The 12,506-nt window shown below is 42.6% G+C and overlaps 1 protein-coding gene across 1 annotated transcript in view; it reads left to right on the forward strand.

The window, feature by feature from the left end:
- Positions 1-12,506, forward strand: part of ARHGAP26 (Rho GTPase activating protein 26) — a 462,432-nt gene that overhangs the window by 394,359 nt on the left and 55,567 nt on the right.

A 12,506-nucleotide genomic window follows, 5' to 3' on the forward strand; every position in this document is an offset into this window, starting at 1 on the left:
ACCTCTAATTAGTTAATTTTTATTTTTATTTGTTGCTAAAGTAGAATTGAAAAGGGAATTACATTATGAAAGTATGAATTTATGTTAATTTTGATGCCCTTGCTACTTACAAACATTTTCAATGCTATTATGTCTCCCACGTTTTGGGGACCACTGGTCTAAACTAGCTTGGGCAAATGGAGTATTTACTGCCTTCTAAAAGATCTCTAGAATTACAGAGTTCACGTTTTGTGTATAATGCTTTATAATGATTACCAAGGTGACCATACATCCTAGTAAAATTTCAGTCCAACTTTACCCTGTTGTCCCAACGTAATCACTAATCACATTTCCTTTTACATGCCAGTGCATCCTGATTTGGGACAATCCATTATATAAGTCACCAAGTTGGGTGAGCCATGCTCACCTGTCCATCATTTTCTGAGCACCTACGCTGGACCTGGCTCTGTGAGAATGACTGGAAATACAAAAGGGGGTACGGTAGTTCCCAGCCCCCAGAGAACTCAGGACTGGAAGGTCAGGGCAAGGCAGGAAAGGGAACCACTTAATGACAGTACAAAGTGATGAGAGTCACACATGGGTCTGTGCCATATGCTGTTGGGATCAGAGGGATGGAGGACAGATGAATCCAAGGACACCGCGGGTTCCTTAGTTTAAAGGGCAGGAACAGCAGCTAATCAGTGATGTGAGAACCAATGAACCCGCTCCACAGAGGCGGGTAGGTCTTTCCCTTTTAAATCAGTGTGTTAATTTGTTTCTACCTGTTCAGGGAACTGGTGTGGTAAGGATTCTAGTGGGAAAACACATACAGTTTACCACTCATATTTCTTCAGTGGTTATTAGAAAACTTGCCCTGACTGCTGAATCTTATAATGTGTTGTTTCCTTAATTTCTCTTTCTGGTAGTTTATTATTGGTCTATAAAAATGCCACTGATTTCTGAATATCATTTGTGTATCTTGCTACTTTTCCGAATTCATTTATTAGGTCCTGTAATTTTTGGTGGAGTCTTTATGGTTCTCTATGTATAGTGTCAAGTTGTCAGCAAATAGTGACAGTTTCACTTCTTTCTTTTCAATTTGGATGCCTTTTATTTCTTGTCTGATTGCTGTGGCTAAGACTTCCAATACTTTGTTGAATAGGAGTGGTGAAAGTGGACATCTCTGTCTTATTCCTGATGTTAATTAAGGGTAGTGCTTTTAGTTTTTGCCCATTGAGTTTTTCCTGGCTGTAGGTTTGTCATATATGATCTTTATCGTGTTGAGGTATGTGCCTTTCATTCCCACTTTGCTGAAATTTTTATCATAAATGTGTGCTGGATTTTATCAAATTCTTTTCCTCTATCTGTTGATATGATCATGTGATTTTTATTCTTTATTTTGTTTATATGATGTATCATGTTTATTGATTTGCAAAGGCTGTATCAGTCTTGTATCCCTGGAAAAATGTCTTTACTTGGTTTTGGAATTAGGATAATGCTTACCTTGTAAAATGAGTTTGGAAGTCTTTCCTCCTCTTGAATTTTTTGAAATAGTTTGAGAAGGATAGCTGTTAGTTCTTTGAATAATTTGGTAAAATTCCCCTGTGAAACCATTCGGTCCAGGACTTTTTTTTTTTTTTTTTTGCTGGGAGTTTTATTTATTTCTTATTATTTATTACTCCTTCAGTTTTATTGGGTGTAATTGGTCTTTTCAGGTTTTCTGATTCTTCCAGATTCAGTTTTGGAAGATTGTATGTTTTTAAAAGGAATTTATCCATTTCATTCAGATTGTCTTATTTGTTGGCATATAGTTCATACTATTTTTTACAATCCATTGTGTTTCTTTGGTGTCATTTGTTACTTCTCTTTCATTTCTCATTTTATTTATTTGGGGTCTCTGTCTGTCTTTTTCTCTCTTTGATGATTCTCGTTAAAGGTTTGTCAATATTGTTTATCTTTTCAAAGAACCAGCTCTTGGTTTCTTTTTTTGTATTATTGATCTTTTTTTTTGTATTGTCTTTTTAGATTCTATTTCATTTATTTCTGCTCTGCTCTTCGTTATTTCCTTCTACTGACTTTGGGCTGTGTTTATTGTTCCTTTGCTAGTTTCTTTACATGTGAAGTTAGTTGTTCATTTGAGATTGTTCTTATTTCTTGATGTAATGCTATCATTTTCCCTCTTAGCACTCCTTTCTGTGTGTCCCATAGATTTTAGGTTGTTGTGTTCTCATTTTCCTTTGTTTCAGGTATCTTTTGATTTCTTCCTTGATCTCATTGTTAACCCATTCATTGTTTAGTAACATGTTATTTAACCTCCATGTCTTTGTGAGTTTTACAGGTGTGTGTGTGTGTGTGTGTGTGTGTGTGTGTGTATTATTGATTTCTAGTTTCATACTACTATGGTCAGAGAAGGTGCTTGATATGATTTCAATCTTAAATTTATTAAGACCTGTTTTGTCTAACATGTGGTCTATCCTAGAAAATATTTCATGTATACCTGAAAAGAAAGTGTATTCTGCTGCTTTCAGGTGAAGTTTTCTGAAGATATCAATTAAATTCACTTGATTCGTGTGTCATTTAAGGCCACTGTTTGCTTATTCATTTTCTGTCTGGAAGATCTATTTATTGATGTAAGTGGAGTGTTAAAATCCCCTACTATGACTATATTACTGTCAATCTATCCTTTTATGCCCATCAAGATTTGCTCTGTAGCCTAACTAGGTGGCGGCACAGTACATATAGCCTTGACCTGGGATGCTGAGGGCCCAGGTTTCAAACCCCGAGGTCGCCAGTTTGAGCAGGGCTCATCCAGCTTAATCACAGGCTCACCAGCTTGAGTGTGGGATCATAGACATGACCCCATGGTTGCTGTCTAGAAGCCTAAGGTCACTGGCTTGAGCTCATGGTCGCTGGCTTAAGCAAGGGGTTACTGGCTTGGTTAGAGCCTACTGGTCAAGGCACATAGGAGAAGCAATCAGTGAACAACTAAGATGCCGTAACTTCTCATCTCTCTCCCTTCCATCTGTCTCTCTGTCTCTGTCTTTCTCATTCAAAAAAAAAATTGCTTTATATATTTAGGTGTTCCTTTGTTGGGTGTGCAATCTTTACAATCATTATATCCTCTGGTTAGATTGCTCCCTTTATCATTATGAAGTGTCTTTCTTTGTCTCTTACTAAACCTTTGTTTTAAAGTCTGTTTTGTCACATACAAGTATTGCTGCCCTAGCTTTTTTTCCCTTTCCATTTAGCATGAAATTTCTTTTCCCATTTATTTACTTTTAGTCTGTGTGTATCTTTCATTCTGAGTGGGATCTCTTATAGACAGCATATATATGTCTCTTACGTTCTTATCTATTCTTTTGAATTAGAGCCTTTAAGCCATTTATATTTAAAGTGATTACTGGGCCCTGGCCGGTTGGCTCAGCGGTAGAGCGTCGGCCTGGCGTGCAGGAGTCCCGGTTCAATTCCCGGCCAGGGCACACAGGAGAAGCGCCCATCTGCTTCTCCACCCCTCCCCCTCTCCTTCCTCTCTGTCTCTCTTCCCTCCCGCAGCCGAGGCTCCATTGGAGCAAAGATAGCCCAGGCGCTGGGGATGGCTCTGTGGCCTCTGCCTCAGGCACTAGAATGGCTCTGGATGCAACAGAGTGACGCCCCAGAGGGGCAGAACATCGCCCCCTGGTGGGCATGCTGGGTGGATCCCGGTCGGGCGCATGCGGGAGTCTGTCTGCCTGCCTCCTCGTTTCCAGCTTCGGAAAAATGAAAAAAAAATAAAAATAAAAATAAATAAATAAATAAAGTGATTATTGGTAGATATGTATGTATTGGCATTTTACTCTTTTTTTTTATGTATGTGATAGACACAGAGAGGTATAGATAGGGATAGACAGACAGGAAGGGAGATGAGAAGCATCAGTTCTTCTTTGTGGCTCCCTAATTGTTCATTGATTGCTTTCTCATATGTGCCTTGACCAGAGGGCTCCAGTAGAGCAAGTGACCCCTAGCTCAAGCTAGTAACCTTGGGCTCAAGCCAGCAACCCCACACTAAAGCTGGATTAGCCTGTGCTCAAGCTGGCAACCTCAGGTTTTCAAACCTGAGTCCTCTGTGTCCCAGTCTGATGCTCTATCCACTGCGCCCCCGCCTGGTCAGGCAGCATTTTACTCTTTTAACTATGTTCCTCTGTTTTCTTCTCTTCCTCTTCTTAAAGCAGGCCCTTTAACATTTCTTGTAATACTAGTTTTGTGGTAATGAACTCATTTAGCTTTTTCTTGTTTTGGAAGCTCTTTATTTCTCCTACAATTTTAAATGATAGACTTGATGGGCAAAGTAGTCTTGGTTGTAGGTCCTTACTTTACATCACTTTGAATATTTCATGCTAGTAGTACATTTGGGCCTGAAATGTTTCTGTTGATAATCAGCTGACAGTCTTATGGGAACTTCCTTGTAGGTAAATGACTTTCCTCTTGCTACTTTTAAGATTCTTTGTCTTTAACCTTTGCCATCTTAATTATGATGTGTCTTGGTGTGGGCTTCTTTGGGTTCAACTTGTTAGGGACTCTGTGCTTCCTGGACTTGTATGTCATTTCCCTTCACCAGGTTAGGGAAGTTTTCAGTCATTATTGCTTCAAATAAGTTCTCCATCACCTGACCAGGCGGTGGCGCAGTGGATAGAGCGTCGGACTGGGATGCGGAGGACCCAGGTTCGAGACCCCGAGCTCACCAGCTTGAGCACGGGCTCATCTGGTTTGAGCAAAAGCCCACCAGCTTGAACCCAAGGTCACTGGCTCCAGTAAGGGGTTATTGGTCTGCTGAAGGCCCACGGTCAAGGCACATATGGGAGAGCAATCAATGAACAACATTTCGTTGCAATGCGCAACGAAAAACTAATGATTGATGCTTCTCATCTCTCTCCATTCCCATCTGTCTGTCCCTGTCTATCCCTCTCTCTGACTCACTGTCTCTGTAAAAAATAAATAAATAAATAAAATGACTTGGTTTGCAGTCATAAAAAAAAGAAAAAAAAAAAAAAGTTCTCCATCCCTTGCTCTCCATCTTTTGTTTCTCCTTTTCTTTATGGTGTGGATGGTGTTATACTTTATGTTATTCCAAATATCCCTTAAACCAGGGGTCCCCAAACTTTTTACACAGGGGGCCAATTCACTGTTCCGCAGACTGTTGGAGGGCCAGACTATAAAAAAAACTATGAACAAATCCCTATGCACACTGCACATATTTTAAAGTAAAAAAACAAAACAGGAACAAATACAATATTTAAAATAAAGAACAAGTAAATTTAAATCAATAAACTGACCAGTATTTCAGTGGGAACTATAGGCCTGCTTTTGTCTAATGAGATGGTCAATGTGCTCCTCTCACTGACCACCAATGAAAGAGGTGCCCCTCCCGGAAGTGTGGCGGGAGGGCCGGATAAATGGCCTCAGGGGGCCGCATGTGGCCTGCGGGGCCGTAGTTTGGGGACCCCTGCCTTAAACTGTCCTCATTTTTTAAATAATTTTTTTCTTTTTGCTGCTTTATTGAGTGTTCTTCTTTCTGCCTGTCTTCTAAATTGCTGTTTTGATTCTTTGCTTATCCAACCTACTATTTAATTCCTTCCAGTGTATTCTTCTTTCAGATATTGTATTTTTCATTTCTGACTTTTTTTCATGGTTTCTATGTCCTTTTTCATGTTGTTACATTTCTCACTAAGTCCCTTGTAGTTCCACTAAGTTGGAACTTTAAAATATTTTTAGCCCAAATTTTTTTCCACTAGGGTTGTTTTAATTTCTAAGTACAGAAGACCCTACAACAGTGGTCCCCAACCCCTGGGCCGCGGACCAGTACCGGTTCGTGGGCCATTTGGTACTGGTCCACAGAGAAAGAATAAATAACTTACATTATTTTCGTTTTATTTATATTTAAGTCTGAACAATGTTTTATTTTTAAAAAATGACCAGATTCCCTCTATTATATCCGTCTAAGACTCACTCTTGACGCTTGTCTCGTAAGTTCGACAATTATATTTTAAAATACCACAGTTTTTACGCTGGTCGCATAATTTTACTTTGCGCATTTATCCATCCCACCCTAAAGGCCAGTCCGTGAAAATATTTTCTGACATTAAACCAGTCCGTGGTCCAAAAAAGGTTGGGGACCGCTGCCCTACAGCATTCTACTTCATCCTCTTTGCTTTGAGTTCTATATTGGAAAAAGCCAACAAAATAGGTTTGAAATTAAGCTGAATTCCTCTTGTCTGTGTTATAGCCCAAGACCCAGTGCATTCAGCAAATTCTGACATCTTCAGCTTTCAGAAAGGCTGTTTACCTTGGAGTCTAGCTGTACCTCTAAGGGGCTACCTCTGAGCTCAGAGTGGATAGAATAGCTCAAAGACAATTGGAACAGGCCAGATTCATAGTGGCTTAATAAGGACAGAGTATAAATAGAATTCATATAGCCTTACAGAAAATTCCTGCTTGTTTTTACTCCTTAGAGTTGCCATGGTTAGCCTTCAGTTACTGTGCTAAACCCAATAGAGTAAGCCTTGTATTTATTTTTATTTGGATCAGTAACATTTATTCTCTTTCTCAAATCGTAACTGAATTACATAAACTGTACCCCAGTCATTCAACTATTGCTGACATATTGCTAAGCACTGTGTACTGCTGAAGTTACTGTTAGTTACTTGGAGTATTTGGCTTTCTCTCAGTCTAGCACCTTTCTGGTTTCTAATAAGAGCTGACTATTCTCACATGTTTCTGGAAACTGGGCACTAATATAAATGTCCCTAATATGACATCTTTTAAATGTACAGGTAGTTGTTTTATATGAGACTTTATTTTGTCAGCTTGATTAAATTTACCAGTTTGATTTCTTAGTTATAAGTAACAGAAAACTCAGCTCGTCTAACTCAGTTGAAATAGAACTTACTGGTTTACCTATGTACTTGAGAAGCACAGGAACATTTGACTTCAATCATAGATGGATCCAGGTGCTCAGATTTTGCCCTTAGGACCCAGATCTTTCCATCTCTTAGCTCAGTTTTTCTCTTTGTTGACTCTTTTCTTAGATGAGCGATTTCCTTTTGATTGCATGATGGTTGCCACTAGCTGGACTTAACTTTCTTAAAACTCTAACCTTAAGAGAAAAACAAGAGCCCCTGTTCCCCAAAAGTTTGAGTAGTAGTCTGGGCCTAATTCTTCTTGGTCCAAATTGGTCAGGAGTGTGTGATGTTCTGCTGAGCAAGGCTAGACTCACCTGTTCATCCTTGGCAGAGCACTTGTACTATGAGATTGAGAAGGGGAGATCACAGAGGAGAGATAACCCCAGGCCAGAGATGTCTACTGCTGTCGGTCTTTAATGAAGGATTTCATGGCTTCACTAAACTCCAGGAGGCAAGTCAGTGCTCCTTTTTTGTGCTGTTGTTCCAATAGTTACTTACATGTTTCCTGAAAATGTCCCTATTTAGAGTCCCAATGGGTGTTGCAGATTTTCTTATTTTATTATTAGTTAACTGACTGTCTTTATCAAGAATAACACTTTTTTTGTGTGTGTGACAGAGAGAGGGACAGACAGAAAGGGAGAGAGATGAGAAGCATCAGTTCTTTCTTGTAGCACCTTAGTTGTTCATTGATTGCGTTCTCATATGTGCCTTGACCAGGGGGCTCCAGCACAGTGAGTGACCCCTTGCTTAAGCCAGTGACCTTTGGGCTCAAGCCAGTATCCTTGGGTTTCAAATCAGTGACCTTTGGGCTCAAGCCAGCAACTATGCCAGCAACTCCACGCTCAAGCTGGTGAGCCATGCTCAAGCTGGCAAGCTCGGGATTTCAAGGGATTTCAAACCTGGATCCTCTGTATCCCAGTCCGACACTCTACCCACTGTGCCACTGCCTGGTCAGTCCATTTTTTTGTAGTTTTAAAACATGAAGAAAATGCTGTCTTTTTTTTTTTTTTTTTTGGATTTTTCTGAAGCTGGAAATGGGGAGAGACAGTCAGACAGACTCCTGCATGCGCCCGACCGGGATCCACCCGGCACGCCCACCAGGGGGTGATGCTCTTCCCACCAGGGGGCATCGCTCTGTTGCAACCAGAGCCACTCTAGCGCCTGGGGCAGAGGCAAAGGAGCCATCCCCAGCGCCCTGGCCATCTTTGCTCCAATGGAGCCTCGCTGCGGGAGGGGAAGAGAGAGACAGAGAGGAAGGGGAGGGGGAGGGGTGGAGAAGCAGATGGGCGCCTCTCCTGTGTGCCCTGGCCGGGAATCGAACCTGGGACTTCTCCATGCCAGGCCGATGCTCTACCACTGAGCCAACCTGCCAGGGCGAAAATGCTGTCTTTTTACATAGCTCTGGACAGTTGATTCCTTTAAAAACCAACTTTCTGGGAAGAAGCTTTTATTAGCAGTGACATATGGCAAACAGTGGTGTGCTGGGGCTTGGTCTCCATTAGTTTCAATGACAGCGTTGTAAGGAGGGCATCTTAGAATGTGATTAACCAGAGAACAAGGAATCTTTAAGGACTGGCCCCTTCTCTTCTGTGAGAGCCACGAACATGCACAAATGGTGTTATCTTTCGGCTCGGCAGCTCTGGAAGATCTCCAGGCACAGGCCGCTGGGTGGTGGCATCGTCTGGTGGTCTGCCAGAAACAGCAGAGCAGCCATGGCCAACTCCTGAGCTATGCACAAGTCTCCAACTGGTGGTGACGTTGTCCAAAAGCTATGAGCGTGGATAAGAACGGATTCTTCTGCCAGGATCACATCGAGCTGCTGGAAAATTCCACCTTAGTTTGATGCTCTGGTGCCTGATTCATAGTCCTAAGAACAAGTTTTTGTCTCAAAGTTTGAAAATTCAAAGCGGGGAAAAAGTAGGTTTACAGTTGTTCATAAGGAAAATAATACAATAATTAATAGATAATAATACAAGAATAAAGTGGATTTTGCATGCTCACAACTATAATCTCCTTTGCCCTACCCTATGTATTTATGGGAATTCAAGTCTCCATAAAGCCTGGGATGATGGTAGTGGTGGTGATGGTAGCTCTAACTTTCTTTAAGCAATGATATGCCAGGCACTTTACAAGGATTTACTTATTTAATCGTCGTCGTGCATGAAGTACTGTTGTAACTCCTAATTTACAGATGAGAAAAGAAACTGAAATAGCTCTACCATGTTCTCATTCTCTAGTATGTCTCAAGTTCAGAAGCTGGGCAAGTTTGGAGAGCTCAGAAGAACACGGGAGAAAAGGGAGCGGTAAATGAGAACCTCGTAAAAGGGGTCAGGCAAGCCTAAGTGTAAGAGAGAGCAAGGCAGAGAGGAGAGCAGGAAATAGCTGGACTAAGTGATAACAAAGGACAGAGAATATAAAGGATGAAAATGGGGATTCCAGGGAAGAAAAAGAGTGGGGTGAAGGTCTAGTGACTGCCTGCGAGGCTAGGGGCTTCACACGCATTATCCTGCTCGAGCTCACAGCGGGAGGCAGCAGAACCAGTATTTGGACTGAGGCCTGTCAAAGCACCCAGGCCAACAAGTCTTTCATCATCTTGAGGACTAGTCCCTCATTCCCAGCCACCTTGATCCTGAGATTTGACTGGCATTCAGAGATAATACTGATACAGCCCTTCCTTTGCTGGGAGGCAGTTACTATTTTCTCCCATCACAAGGAGGGGCGAGGGAGGGAACACAGTTTTATAACACTCCTCCTTTCTTCCAAAATTTCCGGCTTTACAGAGCCAACTCTTCAGACTGCAAGTATGTTGGGAGAGGTGCTAATCTCTCCTCAAGCATTCCATAACCCTCTAATCTCAGGTAAGCGGTGTTTTTTAATACTTGTGTGATTTCCCTACATTTGCTCATTTCTGCCATAAAAACAAAACTGAAAATTTTCCTTCCAAAGCTGACCATCTGGTTGTCACTACACTTCCCTCCAAACTGAAGAGCAGCAGCAGGATGTTTGCAAGTCCAGCCTGTATCTCTGGCAGAGGCACCATCCCAGTATCGACTGATAGCACTTCCAGTTGCTATTAGGTTTGCAGTTTTGGAATTGAGTTTCTTCTTCATTTTTTCCCCTTTCTTTCCTTTTATTGCTTGGCATCCAGGTATGATCATTCCCCTAAGGGCTGAACTGACTTCAGTGCATTTATTAAAGGATGGCTTTATAGCTTGGGAATCCTATCCATTTTTAAATCTATGCAGGCAACCATTATACACACACTTGTCTCCTGTTGCCAGCAAAATCGAGGCCGGCATTTTCAAGATTTTCAAGCCTTTACTAAGTGCAGGCATTTTTTTGTTTTTGTTTTGTTTTTTTTGTTTGTTTGTTTATTTGTTTTTTTACAGAGTCAGAGAGAGGGATAGATAGGGACAGACAGACAGGGACGGAGAGAGATGAGAAGCATCAATCATCAGTTTTTCATTGCGACACCTTAGTTGTTCATTGATTGCTTTCTCATATGTGCCTTGACCGTGGGCCTTCAGCAGACTGAGTAAACCCTTGCTCGAGCCAGCGACCTTGGGTCCAAGCTGGTGAGCTTTTGCTCAAACCAGATGAGCCCGTGCTCAAGCTGATGACCTCGGGGTCTCAAACCTGGGTCCTTGGCATCCCAGTTCAACTCTCCACTGTGCCACCGCCTGGTCAGGCTGTTTTTGTTATTTTTAAATTTCATGTCTTTGTGTGCTGACAAATTCCTTAGGGGGGTGTATGTGTGTTTAGAGCACAGTTGGGTACAGTGCAAGCAAATGTGGTGTTATATCTGCCAGGTACTGGTGACTACTGTTCTCTAAGCATTGTTGGTCACAAAACAAAAACACAAGACTTACTACTCTCTCAAAATACATACACAGTCGAGTAAAACTGGACTAAAATATAACAGCTAAGGCTGAGAAAAGAGAGTAACTCTGCATCAAACTTCACTGAGCTACCTAGCAGCCATGCAAAGAAGAGAAAAATATGTGAAGTTCAGTTGTCCACTCGAGGAAAGCTTGACAGTTCATCCAAATTTACAACAGATGTAGTTGTGGGGGGGCCAAGATATTTCTCAAAAGAAAGAAAACATGTCTTTGGATTGTTTCATTAATGATAGTTAACATTTTCTTGAGCCCTTACTAAGTGCAGGCGCTTTGCTTTGCAGTTTACATGTGCATGATTTTACTTACCTCACAATCATCCTCTGAGGTAGGAGCACTTTCCTCATTTGACAGAGCAGAAACTGAGCCATGGAAAGGTTAAGGAACTTGCCCGAAGTCCCAGCAATCCAGCTCCACATGCTTTTCACCACCTTACTGTTTGTGGATTTTTTTTTTTTTTTTTTTTTTTTTGGTGCAAGGCCTGTGTAAATCCTGAATTAGAGCCCCAACAGAATTAGAGTTCTGCATCATGCTGCATGGAAGGGAGGGATGACCTTGACCTGTATCCCGTCTGTTGGGCGGATAAAATGTATTATGCTCACTTTGTTAAAGATGGCGCCGCTGCCCACGTGGAGGCCATTGCCCAGGTGATATTAATGTGTTGGGAGCGGGCTAAAGGCAGGCAGAATCCTTGTAGCCTGGGGCTTGGTTTTGGGATTAAGCCTTTCCCACCCTTTTTGATGTGGGGTGGTACAATCCAATCATGCCTCAGAGAAGTGACTTTGTATTAGAGACTTCCCTATTTTGTATATTGGATTAAGAGTTTGGATTTCTACACTATAAAATGGGGACGGGTGCGGAGGACCCGGGTTCGATTCCCGGCCAGGGCACACAGGAGAAGCGCCCATTTGCTTTTCCACCCCTCCGCCGCGCTTTCCTCTCTGTCTCTCTCTTCCCCTCCCGCAGCCAAGGCTCCATTGGAGCAAAGATGGCCCGGGCGCTGGGGATGGCTCTGTGGCCTCTGCCTCAGGCGCTAGAGTGGCTCTGGTCACAACATGGCGACGCCCAGGATGGGCAGAGCATCGCCTCCTGGTGGGCATAGCGTCGCCCCATGGTGGGCGAGCCGGGTGGATCCCGGTCGGGCGCATGCGGGAGTCTGTCTGACTGTCTCTCCCTGTTTCCAGCTTCAGAAAAATGAAAAAAAAAAAAAAAAATGGGGACAGAGCGGGAGCTTGCACTCTTGGTTCCTGGGATGATTAGCATGAGAGAGCAGAGGGAGCAGAGCAGAGAGCAGCGGAAAGAGGCCATGTGGCCAGAAAAAGCAGCCAAGATGGCGGAGTGCTGAGTGAGATGCCAGTTTGTGTAGTTTGTGTAGAGAGAAGGAAGGAGATGGGGAACTGAGGAGAATAAGGCTGGTGAGCTAGAAATCTTTGATTCTAGGAAACTCGGATAAGTCAGTAGCTTTGTGAGCACTGAATGTGAGTGGGTTTTGAAGCCCAGTGTGTATTTTTACTTGCCCGCCGGGTGCAAGCTAGAATTAAAGAAAATGGCCTATCAGTTTTTGGCTCCGTTGTTTCTTTACCGACTGTCCGAATCCAATGCGAACCTGCGTGAGCTGGGCTGCTGTGTTGGTAGCCCTGGCCCTGCCTTCTGGCTTTACACCGTCCCAGGCTTCCCTATCCTAAGAGATTTATCC

The sequence above is a fragment of the Saccopteryx leptura genome, chromosome 6 (assembly GCF_036850995.1).
Source record: "Saccopteryx leptura isolate mSacLep1 chromosome 6, mSacLep1_pri_phased_curated, whole genome shotgun sequence".
NCBI classification, from domain to species: domain Eukaryota; kingdom Metazoa; phylum Chordata; class Mammalia; order Chiroptera; family Emballonuridae; genus Saccopteryx; species Saccopteryx leptura.